This window comes from Opisthocomus hoazin, chromosome 7 (genome assembly GCF_030867145.1).
Source record: "Opisthocomus hoazin isolate bOpiHoa1 chromosome 7, bOpiHoa1.hap1, whole genome shotgun sequence".
Classification (NCBI taxonomy): domain Eukaryota; kingdom Metazoa; phylum Chordata; class Aves; order Opisthocomiformes; family Opisthocomidae; genus Opisthocomus; species Opisthocomus hoazin.
The window spans coordinates 60809358-60831182 of record NC_134420.1 but is presented as its reverse complement, the minus strand read 5'-3'; the positions used below and the strand labels follow the sequence as shown (position 1 = coordinate 60831182).

General features: G+C 44.5%; 1 protein-coding gene across 1 annotated transcript in view; it reads right to left on the bottom strand.

The window, feature by feature from the left end:
• Nucleotides 1-21825, bottom strand: part of EVL (Enah/Vasp-like) — a 161748-nt gene that overhangs the window by 137725 nt on the left and 2198 nt on the right. The gene's annotated exons all lie outside the window — the stretch shown is intronic.

The window sequence follows — 21825 nt, the reverse complement described above, 5'->3', positions numbered from 1 at the left end:
GTTTTTAATGTAGTAGTGACCTTGGGTTTCATTTTATTTCCTTTTAAACAAATGTGATAGTGTTAAGTGACAATAAAGGCACGCTGTAGGAACACTAAAACACACGCGGTCACACCATCTGACAGAAATTAATTATTCCATAAGCATCCAGAAAGAGAAGGACTGCGAGGTGGGTGCTTCTGGCTAGAGCCTAATAAAAGATTAAAACTAGCGGAGAGAACATTACAACCGCCAAGAAAAGTCATCTTCCACATTTAGGCTGAACTTTGCTAGAAGCATGCTTACTATATACAGTACCCAGGCAGCCAGCCACGGGTGAGGTAGCCCTTTGCAAGCATTCCACTACTGACTTGGTACGAAACAAGTTTTCACCTTCCAAGTCAGAGCTAGCCAAGATGTGTGAATGAGGAAAGTCTGAACTGCTGTTTTCTTGTTCACCCCAATCCTCCCCTAACTTGAATTCAAGTGGAAGAGGGCTGGTTTTCACTTGAAATGTGTCTATTTTTCATGCTAGCTAAAATAAAAACCCCTCTTCAGCACTAACAGCAAACACAGTGTGCTGTTTCCCCTGGGTATTCACTCTTCTTAAAACAGAGTTGACAAAATCACTGTCTGGTCTTCCAATTTACGCAATTCCTTAAGAGCCACTATGCAAATAAAGAGTCAACTGTTCAAGTCAAGGCTTCCCTCATCAATGAGTTCACTGTGCAGGACTTGCAAGGCAAATATCCTCCAGAAAGCCTTCATATTCAGCAGAGGGCAGCTGCTGAAAGGTTTCACTACGACAACTTTTTTAAACTTAATTTTTTTTTTAGCCAGCACTTTCACAACAGCTCATAGCACTACAGACAGCAAGAGCAGGGCTCCTATCCTGTGAGATAACCGATAGTGTCATTTCTGGTTAATTAATTACTAGGATTCCCGTATTAGACAGTAAGATCTGAGACCACGGTGTCATATTGTTGACCTGAATGAGGCTCAGCATGCAACTACCTACCGGAACTCACAGGGACTTCAGAAAGTCACATGAACACTTGCAATGGCCAAATACATAAATAAATGCAGGATTATAATGCCTGCTCATGACTTTTTAGCAAAGATGATTGTAACTTCTCATGCCCTGAGCCAGAATGGAGGTCTCCAGAAGCAGACAGAAGGTACGTCAGAAACCACAACCCGCAACGAAATCTTTTACAAGAAGGAGTTGTTTATTCCCTGCCTGGCTGTATAATCGGTCCAGAGCTTTGATGAAAAATGTCTCTCACTTTACCACTAAATGAAATTCCGTCATGGAAAAGAAAAATGCTACTAAACATAGTTGAGGTGGGGAAACTATTGTAGTGGGAACTGAGGGACCCACATCCCACCTTCTGATCCACAGCCAGATAAATGTGTTAATGGGGCCTCCTTCCCACTGAAGATAAGTACCTTTTGAAAAAAATTTGCAGTTTTAATTCCATGCTCTACCAAACACGTGAGACCATGACAGAAGCGGTTATCCTTGAGTGGTTAGCTTGATACAGAGGCAAAGGATGCAAAAAAAAAAAAAAACCCTGGAAATACGACAAACCAGAACAAGGCAGAAGATAATGCTGAATTTCTGGCTTTAGATAGTATTTAAGTGGCATATAAGGGTGTTGTGTCGATACTCTACGCATGAACCTAGTTTCCCCAAGAATAACATGTTGCATTATTGGTATTCAGTATATCACTACATCAGTATTGGTCCTCTTGACCTGAGCATCCACCAAAGCCTTGGCCAGATGCTTGGTGACATTATCCGATCATAAGCAGACTGCAATATTTTAATGAAGTAACTATTTATTCACTTGCTGAAGCAAGGAAAAAGCCACTAACACAGCAGACTTCTGTCATTAAGCCTGTATTATCATTATGTTGAATTGAAATCCAGACCACTAAAAAAACAAACTGCACTGAAAATTCCAGCATTCACTTCAAGTTGTGAAGGAGAAAACAAATAGGAGAAGGGAAATGAGCCATCAAGAGCATATATAATCAGTATACATCCACTGCAGCTCTAACATTTCTGCCCAGCAGAGGATGTGGCAATCACAGACAGCATCCCAGAAAAATCTCCTTTCAATAGGATTTTCTTTGAGTTCAAAAGTCTTTCCTGGGCTTAAGAAAATAAGATTGAAAAGGATTATTGAAATAGAAGAAGGAAAGGCTACCTTAGTTTGTTCAGGTACTGGGAAAATTGTGGAAATAATTACAGTGCCCTAAAGTTCACCAACCGATGGCATAGTCAGTATTGGAGTTTTGACTCAAACCTTCAGCTGTGAAAGGAAAAGGGTGGGGAGAGAATGGACTTATTCCCCGCCTCTTTTCATCAGTAGGATTTCTATTGTATGTTGTCTTAAAGCACTACATGAATTTTGATGCACAAGAAGAGACTGATCCACATTTCAGACTGCTCCTTTCACTCTCTGGTCTTCAGTTTGACTGCTAAAGTTTCATTTTGTGATGTTGACCTTCACTAAAAAAATCCTACCTGTGTTCCCTCCACATTTACACAGCTTTAAGTTATCACAGCTCATGAACATTTGCACGGCAAAAATTGCTTTTCAATCCCAGATTTGGCCCGAATACATGTCATGCTTTGCAAATCTCGAGGCTTGGCCTGACCACAGGACAGCTGATGTGAGGTCTTCCACATGATTCTCTCCCACAGCTTTACTCTTACCATACTGGGAGCAGCAAGTACCATTTTCATTAACAGATACTCTGTACCAGGTGCAGGCGAGCGTACAGCATCTCACAGAGCTGAAATGGGATGTTTTTCCAAATACAGCCCCATCTGCCTTATTCTAGTGCTTAAGGAAAGGTGCAGTAGAGTGAACTAGACACAATGGGATTCCTACTGGTTTTCTAATCAGCCCTTGGGGACTGCACCAAGTCACAACTTGCAATCCAATAGAACTGAGCTGGTTGGGATGAAATCTCCATACGGATCACTGCAATAGCGCCTGAAATACCCAGTCAAGTTTAGGACTGTATGGTGCTGATTGACATGTAAAACTGAAAATGGAGAAGGTCCCTAGCAGCTCCAATAGGTAAGACATAACAATAAGCAACAGACAAGAGCACCCGTGGCCTCTCAATACCAAAAGGGGGCTTAGAAGAAAGATGGGGACAGACTTCTTAGCAGGGCGTGTTGTGATAAGACAAGGGGTAATGGATTTATACTAAAAGAGGGTAGATTTAGACTGGATATAAGGAAGAAATTTTTTATAATGAGGGTAGTGAAACACTGGGATGGGTTGTCCAGAGAGATGGCAGATGCCCCATCCCTGGAAACATTCAAGGTCAGGCTGGAGGGGACTCTGAGCAGCCTGATCCAGCCGAAGATGCCCCAGCTCATTGCAGGGGGTTTGGACTAGATGGCCTTCAAAGGTTCCTTCCAACCAAGCCTATACTATGATTCTGTGATTTGAGATAAATGTCAAATTATAAAAGAAGAAATATGGTCATACCACTGAGCACCCAAAAGACTACGATTCAGTCTGTAGTGTGCCCTGGCTGCCAAGAAAGCTAATGGGATCCTGGGATGCATTAGGAGTGTGGCCAGCAGGTAGGTCGTGGGAGGTTCTCCTCCCATTCTACACTGCCCTAGTGAGGCCTCATCTGGACTACTCTGCCCAGTTCTGGGCTCCCCAGTTCAAGAAAGATGAGGAGCTACTGGAGAGAGTCCAGCAGAGGGCTACAAGGATGATGAGGGGACTGGAGCATCTCTCCTACGAGGAGAGGCTGAGGGAACTGGGCTTGTTCAGCCTGGAGAAGGCTGAGAGCAGACCTAATAAATGCTTATAAATATCTGAAGGGTGGGTGTCAGGAGGATGGGGCCAAGCTCGTTTCAGTGGTGCCCAGCGACAGGACAAGGGGCAACGGGCACAAACTGATGCACAGGAAGTTCCGTCTGAACATGAGGAAGAACTTCTTCCCTCTGAGGGTGACGGAGCACTGGAACAGGCTGCCCAGGGAGGTTGTGGAGTCTCCTTCTGTGGAGATATTCAAGACCCGCCTGGACGCGGTCCTGTGCAGCCTGCTGTAGGTGACCCTGCTTTGGCAGGGGGGTTGGACTAGATGACCCCCAGAGGTCCCTTCCAACCCCTACTATTCTGTGATTCTGTGATTCTGTGACTCTCTGACTCTGTGATTCTGTGAAGTTGCAAACGTTAGTTGATATGACCAAGACTTTGGTATTCCTGCCCGAGTTTCTGCCTGCTTATGAGATATTATATAGAACCACACAAAATCTCTTCCAAGGAAAGGTACAGGGCAGCACAAATTTGAAATGCAAGGCAGTAATGTATTATTTATTCCTAGATAAATAATTACCAACCACAGCTTTTTCAATACTGCACAGATTACTTTGAATCACACTGCACACAGAAGTCCCCTTTGCAATTACAAATTACGCTGCCTCAATATTCACTTGACAGCCACAGCAGCTTATACCTGCTACATCTTTGCCAATTAGTATCTTAATCTGTACAAGCACAGAGCAGAAGACATAGAGGACTCTTTCAGAGAAAATAAAAGAGAAGTGTAGGCTTCCACCTGGAAATACCCTTCAAGCTAGCCATAATTAGTCAATTCGACTTTTTCCAAGTTGCGAGGGATTAAGTGGGAAAAAAAGAGAAGTGGGAGGCTCAAACTAGACTTGCATTATCACCACGACCAAATGAAATGTCAATGGGTATGAAAACAGTATCTGAATAAACCATGGTCATCCACTAAAGCGCCAACTGACAATGAAACATTTGGACATTTACGCGGAGCGTATTATATCATATAGCAACAAACACAAACCTGTGTGCTTTAGACATGAATACAAATAGATGCATTCACATACCACCACAAAGAACCTGACTGCTTGCCATTTTCAAGGAAACCATTGGCCTAGATCTTACAAGCATTTAAATTATACAATGGCATGTTTGCAGTCAAAAGCAGCAGCCAACATGAACCAAGCGACTTCCCACACACAGATGAGCACATAAATGCCTAGTGAACTGGGGACTCATTATCAAGTATATTGGCAGGCCAAAAGTTATTATGCATGGAAAATATCAGAGTCTACTTGACATCTTCTCTGTAAACATCGGAAGAGTACTCCTAGTAACAACTGAAAAGTCTTACACCTCTGCACTCTCTAGTTAAATGGTAGGACATAGACAGCAGAAAAATCCAGGCTAAGTTCTATACTTTATACATGCTTCTATCTGCCAAAAGTAACCTCACTGCAGGCAATAAAACTCCATGGGTACCATGTATCTGTTGAGCTAGCTCTCTGCAGCACAAGATCACAGCACCAAAGTCTTAGGAGCTATTAGCTTACGGGGATTTTACATAGGCATACTGTCAAAGCTCGGATCAGATTGTGGCCCAGAATTTCACCCAGGACATCTAACGATTATCCAGTGTGAGGCACTGATGGTAAAGAATTTCTGAATACTGAGCTGCATTGCTATCGCATTAAGATCTATACTGTCCCTGCTTCCAACAAAAAAAAAACACACAAATTTTTCTTTCCCTGATGCAAAAAATGTTAGAATACATCTGTGAAGGAATTCTTGATTATATACTGTGGAATTCTTTGCTCAGAAGCAGCTTCTGACAGCAGCACCAGACAGAAGCCTGGGCAATTTCAGAACATGATTTGCTCACTCCCATGAGAACATACGAAAGTTTTTATAACCCAAGGGTTCAGGACAGCCTAGCACCCATCAGCAGTTTTACAAACTAACCCATATGACCTTGCTGGCAGGAGGGAGATGCCAGTGGTGTGATGCCACTGGACCTATGCTTCTACCCAGAGAAAGGTGACGCCACCATCGCATGGGTCAGGTTCTGACCTACTCCGTACTGACAAGTCTTGACTCCAGTCAGGCTTTTGACAGTGTCTCCCATCACATCCTCATAGACACAGTCATCACTGTGCATAAATACATGAAGGGGGAGTAAAGAAGACAGAGTCAGATTCTTCTCAGAGGTGACAGGACAAGAGGCAATGGTAACAAATTTTGAAACACAGGAAATCCAATTCAAACATAAGAAGAAACTTTTCTACCAAAAGGGTGGTCAAACACTGGGACAGGTTGCCCAGAGAGGTTGTGACATCATCATCCTTGGAGATATTCAAAACGCAACTGGACAAGGTCCTGAGCGGTGGGTTGGACTAGACGATCTCCAGACATCCCTGCTGACCTCCACGACCCTGTGCAATTCTGTGAGCGGGACCTTCCCTTCCCTTGGGTGTAGCACAACTTGCTCCCAAAGTGTGCCTGGCTGCTACAGCAGCTGCTGCACGAGAAACATCAGGTCATTCCCACAGCCTCTCCCCTTTGGGGTAACTCATCTCTCATGGAATTTGTTTACTGACAACATCTGCTCCCAAAGGAAAATACACATAGTGGAGGAAGATTATACATGATCTTTAACAAAAAACATCGATGCATTTAGACTACAGCTTCGAGACTTTAAGCTGCCTTTTTCCTATAATGCCGGGGGAGAGTTACAGGTGGCCACGAGTATATTCGATAACACAGGAGACAACTCTTTCTCTGAAATGCATGTGGCCTGGCAACATGAACACAAAAATGTCTTTTATACATAAGCTGCCTGTTACACTTTAGAGTCAAAAGCATGTAAATTACAAAAACAGCATCACAGCAAATGCCTTTATGCAGTCCAGGAAACTGGGCAGCTGTCAGGACCCCACATCATCTGAACATCATCAATTGTCTGGTTTCCACATCTGCTGGGGATGAGATTCATTTTCCTAAAAAAAGGACATGCACTAATATTCATAAAGGAGGAAAACAGGAACACTAGCACCACGTTTGGGGCACCATGCGTTTTCCACACCCAGAATTTTCCATACCTCTCCTAATTTTCCTATGAATTGTCTAATAAGATCTGTGTTTCTGAGATGGGGAATGAGTGAGGGAAGCCATGTCGCTTGCTTCAGGACAGTGCAGCAAAGTCACTGATGAAGTCTGAATTCTCATCTGGGCTCTGACAACTCCCAGACCTCTGCTCAAGGAACAGTCTGAACTAGGGAGGTCCGAGACAAATCAAACCATTACTGCAACCTGCCCCAGCAGCCCCCAAGCCCTGGCCATCCACCAGTACTGTTTCAGACCCAGCAACATTTCTTGTAGCCAGAAGAAACCAGGAGAGCTCAGGAGGGAGAGCAGAGCAGGAGGTCATGCATGCACGCTACTTGCCCAGCTGTAATTGCGTGGCTTACCATTTCTCAACTGAATGATCCCATTTTCTCAGTCTGTCTTTAAAAAAACACCTACTTAGGCTATACAACTGTGATTAACTACCTATAGTAGAGCTAGTAGCATTTTTACAGCCAAGTAAGGAGCAGTAATACAAATTGCCCTCCACCACCATGAATCAAGCTTAGTACTACACCTATCGCCTCCCTGCCTGTGCTGACTGGGTCCTTTTCATCACTCAGGCTCGCCTAGCAGGCAAGCCACGCAGAACACATCCAGTCTGTCTCACAACTGGGTCACAACCTTGGGAAAAGCAATGAGACGCACTTTCGTCCACCCCAAAAAACTGCACAAAGAAGGTGTGCAGGACCAGGAAAGGACAGAAGGGGAAATCAGGAGTGGGTTTTGCAATCAGAGGGGTCTTTGGCTCCAGATCCACTGACTGGTTTTTGTACACCAAATGTCAGAGTGAACTGCAGCAAACAAAAGCATTTTCCTCCCAACAGTGCTCACTGCTGAAATACTGTATAGCCCTGCTGCCGCTCTGCCTGGCATTGCTCGAGGTTCAAACCAGTTGCTTAAGCCCAGGTGTCCAAGCATACGCACAGTGTCTGGCATCCAGCTGGTCTCTGGTCTCCCATTTCTGGTCATGGCCATCAGCCACACATCCATCAGTTGGGTACTCCAGAGCATTTGAAATGGAACTGGGCACCAATTCAGTTTAGACAACTGACTCATATCTTCAAGTATTAAATATTTATTCATGAGCCAAATCCTACTTCCCTTGTCTTTGGAGGCAAAGAGAGGAGAGCATGACCTGTCCTGTAGCATGAGATACATTTGTCTTTCCAAGTATGAATGGCTTCCTGAAGGAAACGGTCAGGTCATCACAGATAAACATTCCAGTCAAATCCTGGTTTAGCTAATCTTTTAATGAATGGAGCTACAGAGCAGTCAGTGCATCCTGGTGACCTTGAGAGGGAAGATAGAAGTACCAAGGCTCTGCAAATGAATTCCCAAGACTCATAAAATGAGATATCATCACAAAACCTCAAATACTGTCCAAAGATTATTCCCCTCACTCACAGAATTCCTACTAAGTTTCCAGCCACAGACAGGCAGCACCGTTCTTCCACATTTTGAACTCACATTGCTATCTCAGAGTGCTGCCGATCAGCCTAAGCTGATGCCTGCTCCTTCCAGCCTCACATTCCTAGCTGCATTCCCCATATCTGCTGCAAATAGCTCCAGCTCTTTTGTCATGGGTATCTTGCTTTCCCATCCACTGCCACGGGCACTGCCACTCTTTCCTCTGTTACCCTAGGCTGCTATTAGACGAGCACAATATTAAGTGACATTAGTATTACCAGACAGTGCTAATGCCTGGGAAACACAAGCAATGCTGGACCCTTGTGCTGTCTCCATCCCAGGCTCACCACCCCTCCCACCTGCCCTTCCTCCACAGACATGCCAGCAGCAGCCAAGTATTACTACCTTGGGCACTGTAGCGGTGTAGGGCTGGGGACAGAGTTCAGCCTGTGCAGTTGCCTCCCCACCTCCTCAGAAACAGAAAGGCACTGGGCAGAACTAAAGAGAGCTGAAATGTATGTAGGGTCAGTACGAGCACAGGAATGGCAAGAACAGGTCCAAGGAAACCCAGTAAGGACAGATGGAGAAGAGGATCCCCTATCCTGGGGAGAAGGATAATTTTGTACCTTTTGTGGGATGTAAAATCTGAAGGATAGCTACTAGTCCCACAACCAGACTGTGTTGACCTCACCCTCTGTCCCTTGACTTCTCAACCTCTCCAAAAACAATTGTCATTTAACAGTATTGTTGATGCTCGAGGATGTCCTTTCTGGTGTCAGTGTCATGACAGATCCATACGGCGCTGCTCTCCGTTGTGCCCCAGGTCTCCAAAATCAGAGTGGCCTGGAGGTCCTCTTCCCTCCACACTTCACTAAATTCTGCGGCTTAACCCTCTCTAATATTTTCATATTCCATCGGTTTATCATATGGACAGGGGATTCAGCAACAGCCACAGTGATTTTTAGCTTATAATCATGACTTTCTTCTCCAATCCTTCTTTCTTTTTCAGCTACCTCTTCTGAAACGATTTCAAAACACTGCTCTGATAATCTTCTCTCTCCTCTCTCATTCTTCCCGTACAACTCCAACTCTAAAATGTTTGTCTCTGACACCTTCCTTTCAGTTTATTATTTATCTTCATCATGCAGGCTCTTTTATCCCACCACAGTTCCCAAGGCATCAGGAACATAAAGGAAATATTCCCAGGGACTGTAAGGAACATAAGGGTAATGGCAGATTGGGTTATTCCTAAATAATCCCACACTTACATAACGAGAAGGTAACACTCAACAAAGGACTAGTGAGAAAAATGGGTATAGAGAAGTAATTATAACAAAAACATATGTGAATCTGCTCAGAAATACTGAAATACTAGTGGTTTTTCAGTTTACCTTTGAAAACCTGCTTTCTCTACATACTTTGGACCAGACAGAGGTCTAAATGAGTGTTTGGCCTCTTGACCAACATACTGGGTTCTCCTCCAGCAAATACTCCTGGGGAGAACAAAAAGGCACGCAACACTTGCAAGTTATCACTGCACAAACACAGGAGATTCCTCACTGAAGAACCATATAAAGGAAACTGTCACGGAGCCAAAACATTCTCTTGTGACAGCCAAGCTTCTTGCAACTTCCCAAATAAGGCCATGACTTTAAAGAGCATGTCTTTTCAAAGCCTCATTGATTTTCATCGCCTCATGAAGAAGCACATTGTTTATGTGTCTGGGTGTGCTGATATTAAAACAGGATGAGATGGGCACAGCTCGGTGGTTTCAAAGCTTGGCCCAGACAGAATGAACCAAAGAATCACAGGAAGCTGCTAAAAGATGACAGCACCTTTTTGGCCATTATTTTAAGTCATTCCCTGTGCAAGCTGAAACTAGCAGGTGTGAAGATGCTAACAGGGACAGCCAGCACTTCCTAGTACTCTGGGGATAGATTTTTGAGGCACAGTGTTATATTCCTTTCAGCCTCCCAAAGTCCAGAGACTTTTGCATCAAAGGCAGGGTTCATGGTAAAGTTCAGGCCAGGTTTCAGGCCATTTCTCTATTTTTTAAATATCAGTTTACTCATCTTCAGAGAAAGAAGAAAAAAGCAATGGATTTAGATAAACATTGCCATACTGAGTTCATATTTATTATAAGAGTCACTCCAATAGTTTCAGTTTGGCAAATTGTTGAAAATGATCAGCTGCTTCCATTCTGCTACGTATTTTACACTCGAGGCACAGCACTATGAATTCAGAATTGTTTTGCACAAACCTTTGAAAACAAAGCAAGTCCTTAAAAAACACCCTAGAGAAAAACTTGCAGGTCTCAGCCATCCCATCTTTGCAATCATATTGTGTCCATTTCTGTAATAATCATAGGGTGAAAAATATACTCACAGAACTTTAAAGCCATGGACAGAATAGCAGTAAGAAAGTGGGTCAGTAGAGCTTGCGTATATTAAAAGCACAGGCTGCTTAGGTGATGGCTATTCAGAAGGTACATGCTGTTGTATTACACAGGCACAAAAGAGAGAAAAAGCCAAAGGAAAACAGTACAAGCCAGAGCCAAGTAGTACGCGACAGTTGTACCTAAACACTGGGCAAATCAAACTTGGTGGTATCTGACTTCATGCAACTCCAGCAAGATGCATGAGTTCTTCCAGGCCATGTGCTACATCACCCAATGGAGAGTGAAATTCCAGCGTGGGAGTGCTGCTGGAAGCAGGGTTTCTCTTGCACAAAGGGTTGACCTTAGGTAAAACAAGTCCCCACCACCTCCACCTTGATCACACATTCACACTCCTGCCTTTACCCTGTGGAGCACCATGCAGCCACTAACCAGGTCAAAAGCTGGCTAATCCAACAGAAAACGGATGAATTTTCTTTGGCTGGATTAACAAATTAACAAGAACATCCCACAACAAAATGCTCATGAAGTCCCACATGACGAGAGTGGTGGGAAGGTCCTTCTAGAGCCAGGGGGAATAAACACACGATTGCACCAGTTCAGGCACAACTAATAAACTATCCTGTAGGGTTTATCTACATGAGAAAACTCTAGAAAGGTAATCTGAATTAACGTTTCTGTAATGAATCAAACCACATTAGATCCCCGCAGACACACTCACTATTAATTAAATCAACCCTATTTCATATTTAGTATAATTTACTTTGATGTGAATTAAGCTTAATCAAATTAAGGTCACTTGAAAGCTGAATCTGAGAATATACACAACGGTTTAATTTAGTTTACCTAATTTACTTTACATTTATATTTTAGGTGATTTGGATTAATTTTCCTTCACAGCCCTGTGCAGGCAGCTTTAGAATAGAGACAGCAGAGAACAGAAATGATGCTGGAAATCTCCTCCCAAAATCAACAGTTTTGAGCTGCCAATGAATTCATTCCTCAGGAAAGGGGTACTAGAAGCTGTGTATCCTGCTGAGGACACGCTGGCAGGGCTGCTGCGTGCTCACTCTCCATGAAGGCTCTCGCCTGGTTCTCCATCCTTGCTAAAGTTCCTCTGGAGCCCAGAGGCTGGAGAGTGAGAACCAAACCCTACAAGTCTTCACCTCTCCATCCCCCTGCATTTGCAATACCTGAACAGTAGCTGATGGGCCGAGAGACATGCATGTTGTGAAGGAAACTGAGACAATCCTCATGGAACCTGTGGCATTCAAAGTGGTTATTTTTTAAATAGTAGGTCACTAAAATATTTGACGTGTTTTGTACTGTTTGGAAAACACAGCAGTTATCAAAGTTGTTGTTTTTAATAACAAAAAAAATCATAAAACCTCACTTCTTTAGGCAGATGTGTTAAAGTTACTTCTCATGTTTTAAGGTCTTATTCTAATTTTGCTTACCCTGCTCCAACACTTAAAAAGCCACCACAGAGTCTGCTAGCAAACTCCCTTCACGTTCCTCTTACGTGACTATGCTTTTTACCTTTAAAGAGATTTTTTTGTATACGCAGATGTGTAGACAAATGCACTCTGGCATATTTAGGGCACCGGTCATCTAATACTTTCTGCAATGCAGGTACCATCTGTGAAGCTGAACTGCAGTTCAGGCCTATCATACTGACACGGGTGCTGGGGAATCAGAGATGGAAATTGATATTAGATTATAATCCCACTGCATTCAAATAGAAGACGAGGACTCTAGCAAGGGCAGGCTGAACGGTAGCCCCTAATACCCAAGCATACCTCTAAAGTGTTTGTTCAGGGAACCTTTAGCTGTGTTGTTTATTTTGCAGTGTCGCCCCAGGATTATCGTCTTTTAAGGGTCACAAAAGGTGACCAAGCCTCTGAAGTGAAAGGATGATGAACAGACCATGATGGCAATAACAGATGACAGCTGGCATCAGGGTGCAACCAGGTCTGCAGCGACAGATTTGGACCAAAGTGACAAAGGGATCAAAGACTGGAGACCAGCATCAAGAATAAAAGGCTACAGAAAGCATTCCTGAGTAAGGATGAAGGACAATTGTTCCAGCAGTTTAGCATGGAAATCCTTCACAAACCAGTGGGCTTATCAGACCGCGCAGTGATTTAAAGCCGAGCCCCTGGAAGCATGAAGTCACCACCAAGAGCAGGGTGGGACACAGAGCATCGCTTCTGCTCAGGCTGCCCCAAAGCACCCTGCCCTCGCCGCAGCCTTCCCTCCTGCTCCCCGCAGCACCGCTGGCGGGATGCTGACAGACGTTCACACCAGACCACAGTGAACCAGTTCAGGGGATGGAGCCAGCTGAAAACAACACAGCTCTGCTACCAGACAGGGAGCACTGGCTAAACCGGCCCCACACCAGTAGCGACACCAGACCCCCCCACCATGCTCAGGGCAGCGGTGACAGCCAAATGCACGATGTGAGGCATTTGCCCCACACACCTCCTCCAAGCAACCTTCGTAGCTTGAGACATGTCCTTGTGTGCGTTTGTTGTTCTTACAGACTCATTTCCATCTTCCCTAGTCTGCTGCCTGGCTCAGCATCCCAGTTTCGGCTGGGATAGAGTTAATTTTCTTCTTAGCAGCTGGCATAGTGCTGTATTTTCGATTTAGTATGAGAATAACATTGATAACACACTGACGTTATAGTGGTTGCTAAGTAGTGCTTACATTAAGTCAAGGACTTTTCAGCTTCTCATGCCCTGCCAGTAAGAAGGCTGGGGGTGCACAAGCAGCTGGGAGGGGGCACAGCCGGGACAGCCGACCCCAACTGACCAAAGGGATATCCCATACCACATCACGTCATGCTTCGTATATAAACTGGGGGAGTTGGCAGGGGGGCAGCAATTGCTGCTCAGGCACGGGCTGGGCATCGGTCAGAGGGTCATGAGCGATTCCGTTGTGCATCACTTGTTTTGTGTGTTCTTTTATCATTATTATAACTATTATTTTCTCTTACTTTTCTGTCCTATTAAACTGTCTCAATATGAACTCATGGGTTTTACCTTTTTTTCCATTCTCTTCCCCATCCCACTGCAGGGCGGGGAGTGAGCGAACGGCTGTGGGGTGCTTAGCTGCCTGCCAGGCTAAAGCACAACAGTCCTTTTTGGTGCCCAACATGGTGGCTCAAACCCGTGACCCTGAACAAGTGCAGAACCCTGAAATCCTAGTAAAATGTTCGGAAAAAGTATGCTGTCACCCTGGCAATTCCAGCAAGACACAAATCACTGCAACATGCCGGTGCCTGACCCAAGCCTACCACGCCCTGCTCAACACTATTCAGTGCCCTCAAGGGGAAGAGAAGGTCTCTGGATCTGACGACAAAATGCCAGGCACTGCGGCTACTCCAACCCCGGCAGCCGGTACGCTCAGTCTCCCCTCTGCTATTTCTGTAACACTTTCGTATTTAATACCATGAAATTTTAAAACAGTATGCTGGCTCAGGTTTTTTGAGATCCTGCAAAGCCTTGCAGTCATGCAGTTCTGACGCTATTTTTGTTTAGCAAGACAGGACAGCAGAGACAAGCAGGCCCTCACAGTTCATCCTTGGGCAACATCTTGAGGACCACAAACTGAGGGAGCACATCCTAAAGTCAACTTGACAGGCCCAGTGGGACCTTCCAGTACACACACGCAAGCTCCTCAGTTATGCTAAACGCTCTGCCCATCTTCCCATTCACTTCGTACTTCCATGTGTCCTTGTGAACTCCCAAAAGGGAAGGGCCAGCCTCACCCACCTCAGCAGGATGGCTCCACCAGCCCCAGCCCTCAACAAACCTGCTCCTTGTACCACCCGCCTGCCTCCTCCGCTCCCCCCAGGGCAGGGGTTGGGTTTGACTTTCTGCCAGGTTTTCAGTTGATAATTGCTCATTTGGGGGGTCGGGGTGGGGTTGTAAATATTTTAAACAAGAGATGCTTATGTTCCAATTTGTATATGTTAAAAGTGAGGACTTCCGTATGCAGGACAGGAATAGGGCAGAGTTTGGCTCCCTTCCTGAAAACTACCAAATCTCCCCCACTGAGCTTTGCCCTCAAACGAAGAAGTGAGCCTTTGCTGCTCTATTAGACACCAATCCTGTCAATACTTGCACATGTACTTAGATTTATTACGGTCAGTGGTCTTCTCACAACGGTTATTAGGTTCACAAACATCAAGGATGCTGCTTCCAGTAATAAGGTCAAGAATGTGCACAAGTCTTCTCAAGATTAGGACCTTAATGCCGTAGCATCAGCCGGCTTTCAGCATTTAGATGTGGGCAGCTTAAATCCCCAAGGGTGGAGGGGGATGGCCGTCTCCGGGCCGACCCGCAGCCAGAGTGAGGCACTGCTCTGGACATCTCCTGGGTGTGTGATGAGCTGGACAGCCCCGGGGATCACCACCCACCACGGCAATCTCATCGGAAGCCGTATGTGATTCATCTGCTGCGAACTAGCGCCTGGCGCCAATTAAAACAAATAAATACAAAGGCAAGAGTCAGCAGGTCAGGCTCTGGAGAGGATCCATCACAACGCCGGGCTACCGGTGGAGCCGTCAGACGGTGTTGTGAGTCACGGATCACTTTGATAGCCGCTGACAAAGCAGCACTTCGGTGAACTCCTCCGAGAGAAAACACTGCACGCTGAAAAGCGCAACGAAGGGACATAACCCCTCACTCCACCTACTCACAGAAGGTTCTGACTACCAGGCAAGTGAAACAAACAGGGACAGATACAGAACATTTTATTAAGCATACAGGTAAACTGAGTATGTAAGACCACGTTCTGCCTCTTTCACTTACCCAACTAGTCAAAGAAATTAATTACCTGGGAACAGCAACTTTTATTTGGATGACCCAAACGCCTGCTTCTCAACAGAACATCTGTGGGATCAAAAATTGACTGAGATTCACCTAGATGATGTATTTAGTTATTTAATAGAAAGATTAGCATGCAAATGTATTGCAGCGCTCAACATTAATTCACGACAAAGTCAGAATATTAAAGTTACCTCATTCTGTCAAAATACGCTAGTCCAGTATTTCTCTCATCTTAAATCACAAATCCCTTTCAAAAATGAATTTATAGATTATCTCAAATCCCAGTACTGTCTGGCAGGTGGGAACCAGAGTGACAGACAAAACAGTCATTCAATAAAATGACAATTATAGTATCAAAAATATTTTAACTGGGTAACAACAACAGTAAGGACCTAATGGGCCTGGGTACATAGATACAAACTGCATGAAAATATGTACATACATAGGTGATTTTAATTTCCTTGTTTCTGATTTTTACAGCTTTTTGTAGTCATTTTTGAACTCATTTTTTATGTCCTCTGGGCTACAAACCACAAGTTAAGTAGCACTGGTCTATTCAGTGCTGAAGACAGATTCCTACTTATCCAGCACACAGATAACAGAGTTATTTCCAATTACATCTTTTTCACTTGAATTTCCATATTTAAGCTAACCTTTCATCACGAGCATTCAGCAGTCCTGGTTGTGTTTAGCTGTTCTTGCTGCATGCAAACACACACCATGGAGCATCACCGCAGCCACCCTCCGCAGCTGCCTACAGCTACAGGAAAAAAGCACCCAGCATACAATTAAAGGGATTACAGCAGCCACAGCCCTGCTTCTTGCTAATGCCATTTCAGTGTATTTTCTAGATCCCCTCGTTACTGAGGGAGTGGCTTACGGACGAGGGATAAAGGAAGGAAGCAGAGGGAGGAAGCAACGCCCATGCTGACTAAGAAGAAGCAGCGAATGATGGGAAAGGGAAAAGAAGAAAGAGGAGGAGGCAGTGAATGGACAGCAATACACAAGGAACCTTACCAGAATGCTTAGCACTTTGTATAACTATGCTTATCATCTTCAGAAATGCTTTTTGAACAGAAGACTCCATTCTAGCAAAGCAAGGACTTAAACAGGACCAAACTTGAGCATAACCTTAAATCTTGTGCTAGACTGAGACCAAGCTACTTACTCATCCTGATTCCCTCTCAGGTAAGTAGTGTCATCCTCCAGAAGGTAAAGAAATGCAGGCAAAAAGCTGAAGATATGCAGCAGCCACAGACCAGTCAAGGAAGCACAGCACATCTGCACCATGGAGTGTACCACAACAAGGACCAGGACTGAAAAGCCTCCTTGCAAAGCCACACCCAAACTATGGCCTCCCAACTGGAGCATCGACCTGTGCCTGCACCCGTGGCTTGCTACAATTTGCAGTACTGCATTAAGCCAAGTTCCTCTGCATAGCTTTTTGGTTTTGCTTTTTTTTCCTCCAGTAAATTACAGAAAAACATGTCTGTCCATCCTAGCACCTATGTGAAGCTGAAGAAAGAGAGAAGAAAACTATGAGATCTCAAGTTGCAGGTATGACACCTACTGCCTGAGAAATGAATTGCTCACCTAAACGAGATCTGCACTCAACAGCGAGGGGCTTCCAGAGAATAAACCAGCACATGGACATAAGCTGGCAATGTATGCTTGCAGCCCAGAAGGCCAACCTTATGTGGGCCTGCATCACAAGCAGCGTGGCCAGCAGGTCAAGGGAGGTGACTCTGCCCCTCTGCTCAGCTCTGGTGAGACCCCACCTGAAGTCCTGCATCCAGCTCTGGAGCCTTCGGCACAGCAAAGACATGGACCTGTTGAAGCGGGGCCAGAGGAGACCACAAAAACAATCAGAGGGCTGGAGCACCTCTCCCGTGAGGAAAGGCTGAGAGAGTTGGGGCTGTTCAGCCTGGAGAAGAGCAGGCTGTGGGGAGACTAATTAAAGAGACCCTTCAGTACTTAAAAGGGGGTTATAAGAAAGATGGGGACAAACTTTTTAGCAGGGTCCGTTGCAATAGGACAAGGGGTAGTGGCTTTAAATGAAAAGAAGGTAGATTTAGATTAGATACAAGGACGAAATTTTTTACAGAATGGTGAGACATTGGAACAGGTTGGCCAAAGAGGTTGTGGATGCCCCTTGCATGGAAGTTTTCTAGGCCAGGCTGGATGGGGCTGCTCCTACCCTAGATATACACCCTTTGTGTATGGAAAGTCTGAATTATCTTATCTTCTGTCTTTGTATGTAAAGACTTAATGATCTGGGTCACCCTACCAAGCCACAAAAGGCTAACTTGGCACAGCTGAGGGGAGCAGGAATAAGAACTCAGAAGAAATGTATAAACTAACACTGAACTTGAAACAAACGTAAGGCTTGAATGCCTATATCAAGAAGAAAAAATCAAAAGTTTCTGGCTCTCATATGTCTCTCCTGCTCCAGGACTGTGAAACATCCAGTGAAATGTAACGCTTCACTAGTTGTTGTGATGTTACAGAATGGCACTTTGGATAGTCAGAAATGTGAAGGCTGTTTCCAGGCTCAAATTTTTGGTAAGGACTTGCCCAGCCTGTCTCCTTTGATTAATAAAAATAGATATTCTTAATGCTTTTATAACTCTCGAGTGAAGAATAGTTTTGGAAAGACTGTCAATACCATTCTGAGTGTTTGCTCAATGCACGTATACAAAGTCTCACAGGGAGAAACGTTCTTCAGTGCTAAATACCCTAGAAATGAAAAAGAAAAAAAAGTCCAAATTTACAGTTTTCAGTTTCACATGGTCACAACTCAGACTGAGACGCACTTTGAGTGTTACTGGGTGATGTGTGTGCACACCCATGAACACGGAGCCATCACTGGGAGAAAGTGCTGGATGAACCACCAGGTTACTCCTTTCTTCCTCTGGAGAATCGTCTCTGCCAGCCCTGGTACTGGGAAACAGCCCATCCCTACACCACAAAGCTCCCTGTGGGCTAATCAGCCAGCAGCAAGGTAGATTAACTCGAGCAAGGCTGTGTGCTGCAGTGACTTACACCCCAGGGGGCTGACGGCAACCTGTCTGGAGGTCTGGTGTCTTCTCCCTGGGCTGCATCACAGCTGTACTCATGCAGGGATGGCGGCTTTACTGGTGCGTGGTTCCAGTGCGTCTTGGTGGAAGCTCTGAGCTGTGGCAGGGCAGCTCTCGGTCGCTTGCCCTCGTTATGGTGCATTAGATCAAAAAGCAGATGAAATGGAAGTCTTGAGTAGGTCACTGAGGAGGAAATCTGCCTCAGGGCAAACAACGGGGCGAGATGAAGAAATGGTGGCACAGCTACTCCACCTCTCCTCCATGCTCCTGAGAAACTGAACCTAGGCACAAGGCTGAGAAAAAGAAAAAGGAGGGGGAAGCACTGTGGATCCCTACTGTTTTGCAATGGTTGTGAAGAAAACACCAAATATATCCTGAAACTCCCCGTCCTCTTGTAGGAGCACTACAAATGAACACTGCAGCAGTTTTCACTGCTCATCTACTGCAATGAAGGACAACATCGAAACATCAGCTAATATTTTTTTAAAACGTAAATTGAAAGGGGATGAGACGGTACTAAGATTCAGATTCAGCAAAGAAACATGAAATATCTATAGTGACCTTCTCAGACACAGAAAATCTATAGCTCATTCAATTTATTTTACTTCAATTCTATAATTATTAGGATTGAACATTAGTCAGGATTCACTTTATTTTGGCAGCAGCTTTAGAAATCTTTTCTAAACAGGTTCAATACTGCTCACCTTACACACTGCCCAGAATTGAGAGAAACAGTGGCAGATAGCAAGAAAAAAAGGAAAGAAATCACAAAATTGCCAACCTGCAAGATACAGGAAACTAGCTGAGCCTGAACTGTGTTTGCACTTTTGGAAAAATTTTGAGGATTTCTTACAAAAGACCATTAAATACTTAGAAAGATAGAAGTATAGTACTGTGCAGTGGAAGCACCTAGGCAAGTACAAAGAAAGACCATGCAGGCACCTTTAACCACAACACACTTCTAATAGAGCTGTTCTGCTTTAGGACATCTGTTGTTCACCACAGTCCGAGTGATCCGGGAAAGGACAGGAGCGAAATGCCACACGACACCACAACATGGAGTTAAACAGACTTGCAGGCCCTCACGAGAAAGATCACCTTCAGCCTCGATGATACCATGACAAAAAGAACACAACACAAAATATTCCAAAAAACAGGGAATGCACAAAAAGATGTCCAGAGTTTACGCTTTATTTTAGAGAGGGGAAGTAAGTTCATTTTTGAAGTATACAGAACAACAGTTGGTATGAAAGAGGTGCAACTGGCCTGCCTGCTCACACGCCCTGACCGTGAGGGGACGTTGAAGGACGCCAGCATCGCTCGGTTCCGACCAGCCACTGCCGCTGCCTTCGCCTGGCCGCGGCCACCACGAGGCACCCCATTTGCTGACAGAGGAGTTTGTCTGCAGCGAGAGCTTAAACGGCCCCACTAAAGATCTGAGCGGAGCTAACAAAAGCAATTTTCTGTCAGCAGCACAGTATCCACACTTGGGATTTTGCTGACGAAACCACGACAGCCAAAGGGCTGGATGTTTTCTCGTCGAGAGACACTGGCAGAACTGCGTAGCACAGATTCAGCTGGAAAGGCTTCAAACCTAAACACCCCGACAGGCATGACTGTAGCAGGTGGTGGGACGACTCCCAGCCGCCCCCGGCCGCGCATGCCGCAACGCCAAGGCGCATAGCAGGAGTCACAACATGGCAGGGCAGAGTTTTCAAATGAAACAAAAATTAGCTAAGTTACAAGCGTATTGCTCCAGCTCAGAAATCAATTACTAAGTGACAAGGTTAAAAGAAACTTTACAGATGACTCGATTTTATTATCCATCTCAGGGGATGCTGCTACTTTCCTGCAGGAGACAGTACACCAGGCTACACACACCACTACTCCAATGAGGTCAGTAACGCCAATTCTGACGGCATTATAAACACAAACAACACCTACTCTCTAATTTGTTACAGTTGCAACAGAAAGAAACAGTAAAGCAAAAGAAAATGTAGAAAACAACACTGCATACATAGAACTCCAGTCACCCTCCAAGCAAACTAAAAGCATTGGCAAAACTCTTGAGTTCCCTCATCAACTGTTTAATGAATAGAAAATGTGGAAGACAGTGAAATGCTCAAGACATTGTGTTTATGGGAAGAAATGTGAAGACTTTGCTTGTTTATGTCTGAAAACAACAAGTTTAAGAAGAATTCTGTATATACGCTTTCTGTTATTAAAACAGGTTTATACTATGAACCTTCAGTTGTCTTTTTCTCAGGGTGCTGCTCCATTTCTTTAAACCAGGGCCAAATACAACAGCTTTTTAGGATTTCCAGTTGCCAGCTGTATGAAAATGTCAGAACAAAAAGGTTGACTTTAGCCAGAGAGCTCTACAAACATGAAGGTGCCAAGGGACACCGTTTTCCCCAGTAGCTTCTGTAGCGAACTTATTACCTGCTGCTTGATTAAAGTATGTGTTACCACAAAAGAGTAAGGAGGTTGTTTCCATCTCTGGATATTCGCTGTACGTTCTGTTCAGAAAAAACAACGTGCTTAAAACCAGGAGGCTTCCCCCCACAGAGAGGGGACTCCAACACAGAGTCCGCAGCACAGAGAGCCAACTTCCACTCACCACAGCCATGGCAAAGAGACAGCGCAGATTTTTTCCGAGATGCCCCCAAAATGCTATAGGTTGTTTTTCTTTTTAATAACAGAGACCACTGAAACACAGATGCCTTATAAACTACCGTTATGACAAAGAAATGCGAGGTTACACCTCTGTTGACAGAATGTAAGAATCTTATTTTCACCCATAGCAATATTCATAGACATTTTCCCAAATATGAGCTAACTCTGTTGCTTCCAAGAATAAATGAATATCTGTTGTAGAATAACCTCAATATTCATTGTACTAAATGAATATTTTTATATACTAAGAAGTAATAACACCTCTGCACTTTAGCATTTTCCACCCAGGAATCCTAATCCACTTCTGAGACAAAACATCTACTATAATCTGTTTTATTACTAAGACCTGTGGTAAACCCGCTATACACACACTTTATATCTTTGAAGTGAAGACATGAAGAAATTATCAAAAAAAGGAACCCATCACATAAATGCAATTGTTCAAAGAACAGCACTGTAATCTATTCACGACAAAAGGCAATATAAATAAAACACACATG